Below are 3,431 nucleotides of genomic sequence, written 5' to 3'. Positions count from 1 at the left end.
CATATTTATATACTTAATATATATTTAATTATAATATTACATATTAATGTGTTATATATCACGTACTTTTATATATATATAATATGCTGGAAAGGTGGCTCAGTAATTAAAAGCACTTGTTCATATAGAAAGCCCAGATTCGGTTCCTAGACCTATACAATGGGTCATAACCATCCATGTATAAAACCAGCTCCAGGGGATTAGATGCTGTCTTCTGACATCCATGGGCCCTCCGTGCACACCGTGCACACCCCATACATTCAACACACATAAAGAAACCTAAAATAATAATGATCTTTAAACTTGAGTATAATGTTCCAATTTGAGTTGAAATCTACCTCTCCCCCACCAAGGCGATGCCAACATAGAGGCATCGGCATGGTCGGAGTTCACTATGTCCCAATGTGGATCCCATCAGACAACTTAGGCCTCTCTACCTGACAGGAAGGAGCTAGGCTACGTGGCTCCATCCATTTCTTTTCTTAACTTCTAACAATGCTGAATGTCTTCACACAGTCTTAGTGGGCAGGCAGAGCTCCTCTTTCCTGGTTTCCAGCTCAGCCTTCACCAACATTTCTCTTTCTTAAACAACTTGCCTAAGTTCTTCACTGCCTGTCACCTGTGTTCAAGGAGAAAGAAATATTGTGCATATTTTCTAATATATGAATTATTTTAAAACCTGTCTTGTTGCACTTTTAAAAAAAAATTTTCAATTTAGCGTTCTTGTCCGTTATTGTTTACAGACCTTAGATCTTAGTTTTTAAAAAATGAACTTCTTCACGGCTATAGAAACAGATTTACATTTTCCTTCCAGTGAGTTTAAAACAGAATTCTTCACTTGCTCACCCTCATGAATGAACTCTGGAGATAAAGAACATATAATTTCTGAAATGAAAACGTTGCTAACTGAGATAAGTCACATAGAAGCTACTCTTGGAGAGTTAATTGCTAACTGAACAGCCAGTATAAGAACGCCTCCTGGGATATATTAGCCAAAAGACAGAGAAGGACAAACCTAAGACACGGAGGGTAGACTCAGACGTAGCAACGCTCTCTTTATAAGAACTGCAAACAAGGAAAAGAAAGAAAAGAAAGAGTCTACGTGAAGACAGCGCTAGCTAAGATCTTTCTAGATCTAAAGAAAACCCATCTTGGGTCTCATAGGCTAGAACAAGCTATCCCCAGATAAGAACTGCCTTAGCCAGATCAATCCAGTTTATCAGGGATTGGGTAGGAGTCACCCTCATTCCCAGGAACAAGAAGAAGTTGGACACGGAAAACTCACCACGCACTTCCAAAGAATGAGGGTTCTGTGACCAGGAAGCAGGGGTGCTGAGTACTGGGTCAGCAACGTGAAACACTGGTGTCCGGTGACCAAGGACTGACTGAACAGATGGAAGAAGAAAGGGAGGGTGGGAACCCAGAAAGGCTAAGAGTATTCTGTAGGCTAATACTGTGTGTTTCCCCAAACTTACATCTAGCAGCCTGCTAGACGCAGTTAAACTTTAGAGGTGTTCTTCATATTTATTTTTATATTTCCTTATTTCTTCATTCTTTCTGAGATATGAGCTCACTGTGTATCCCAAGTCTTGGCCAGAACTGGCAGTCCTCCTGCCTCAGGCTCCCTGGGTGCAAGGATCGCATGCCTGAGTCAATACGCCCCAGAAGTATTCTTACTAAAGAGAGAGGACCACCAGCACTGACCTCCACTGTGTACTGGAGTCTAGCAAACAGAGAAACTCAGTGAGACAGAAAGACAAGAGTATGTAGATCCTGAGAGAAAGACTGACAAAGACAGTTATACAAGGACAGGGGAAGAAAAACTGTTACAGATAAACCACATCAAAATCAATACGGGAGTCTAGTAGGGATGCTAAGTATAAGAACAAAACTCAACAGTATGCCACCATTCCAGAAAGTGCTATCAACAATACAAGTGTGAGATCTGAGTTAGAATCTCTAGCACTCATTTAAAAAGCCAGGCATGGCTGCAGGTGCATATAACCCCAGCTTTGAGAGATGCACACAGGAGGATCCTGAGAGCTTGCGGGCCATTAGCCTAAATGGAAAGCTTTCAGTTCAGCAAGAGACCATGTCTTAAGGCGATACGGAAAGGAGAAAAGCCATAGAGGAAGATAGCAAGTATTCCACTCTGGTCTCTGTATATACACACATGGGCACATACACCTCTAATGTGCATGCAACAAACATACATATACACACAGACGTGCACATGTGTGTGAGCACACACATACACACCATTCAACAAAACTCTAAAACAACAGCACAATGCTGAACAAAAAGTAACAACAACACTTTCCTGAAGATCTTATAAAATCCCAATGAAGACTAGCGTCTGCCTGGTACACAAACTCTGTAAGATGTCCCTCAAATCCCCCAAGCAGTAAACACACAGATGCAGACACCCACAGGCAGTTCAAATAACCTGGAAAAAATCAAAAGGCAAGGTCTCCCTGGTATTAAAACTCAGAAGTAGCTTTATCATAGAAACACAACAGAACAGGCAGGGTTCAGAAAGAGACCCACATCTACTCAGAAACTTGATTTTTGTTTTTTTGGGTTTTGGGGGTTTTTTTTTGTTTTTTAGTTTTTTGAGACAGGGTTTCTCTGTGTAGCCCTGGCTGTCCTGGAACTCATTCTGTAGACCAGGTTGGCCTTGAACTCAGAAATCTGCCTGCCTCTGTCTCCCAAGTGCTGGGATCAAAGGTGTGCGTTACCACTGCCCAATGAAACTTGATACTTAATAACAGTAGTAGAAGAATTCTTGACCAGAAAATACTAGTCACCAGTGTTTAAGTGATGACTAAAGATTCTGGAGAAAGTGTAACTCCACTAGGTTGCTACCCAATGTACATAGTTTAATATATTCATATACCTTAGATACAAAAAATAAGCCCTGCCCCATTTAACTGACTAGAATTCCATAGAAAATAACTTTGAAATCACAAAGCTAGCTCAAGAAACACTGCCCTTGCAGAAGACCCAAGTTTGATCCCCAACACCCATCTGGTGGCTCACAAGCACCTGGAATTCCAGATTCAGCAGGTTTGTCACCCTTCTCTGGTCTCTGTAGGCACTTGGTACATGGACACACATGCAGGCAAAATACCTATGTGCATAAAATAAAAAAAATTTTAAATGCAGATTATTAAGGCCCATCCAAACTTTCCCACATTAGAATCTGCATTTTAACAAGATTCCTTCATGTACCATAGGGCGGTCCCTCACTAAAACTTCTTTAAATTTAAATAGACAATAACTTAACAGTGGCACGATTTAGCCTGTGTCCATTAATGTAGTCATTTCAAGCCCTAGTATGCCCTGAGCTCACTTGATCCATAGTTTTTATTATCTTACCCTACACCAGTCACAAGCATGAATCCTGGACACCCACACATCAGGGCTTCTGT

Source organism: Mastomys coucha, unplaced genomic scaffold (assembly GCF_008632895.1).
Source record: "Mastomys coucha isolate ucsf_1 unplaced genomic scaffold, UCSF_Mcou_1 pScaffold6, whole genome shotgun sequence".
NCBI classification, from domain to species: domain Eukaryota; kingdom Metazoa; phylum Chordata; class Mammalia; order Rodentia; family Muridae; genus Mastomys; species Mastomys coucha.
Note: the sequence above shows the minus strand (reverse complement) of the source record.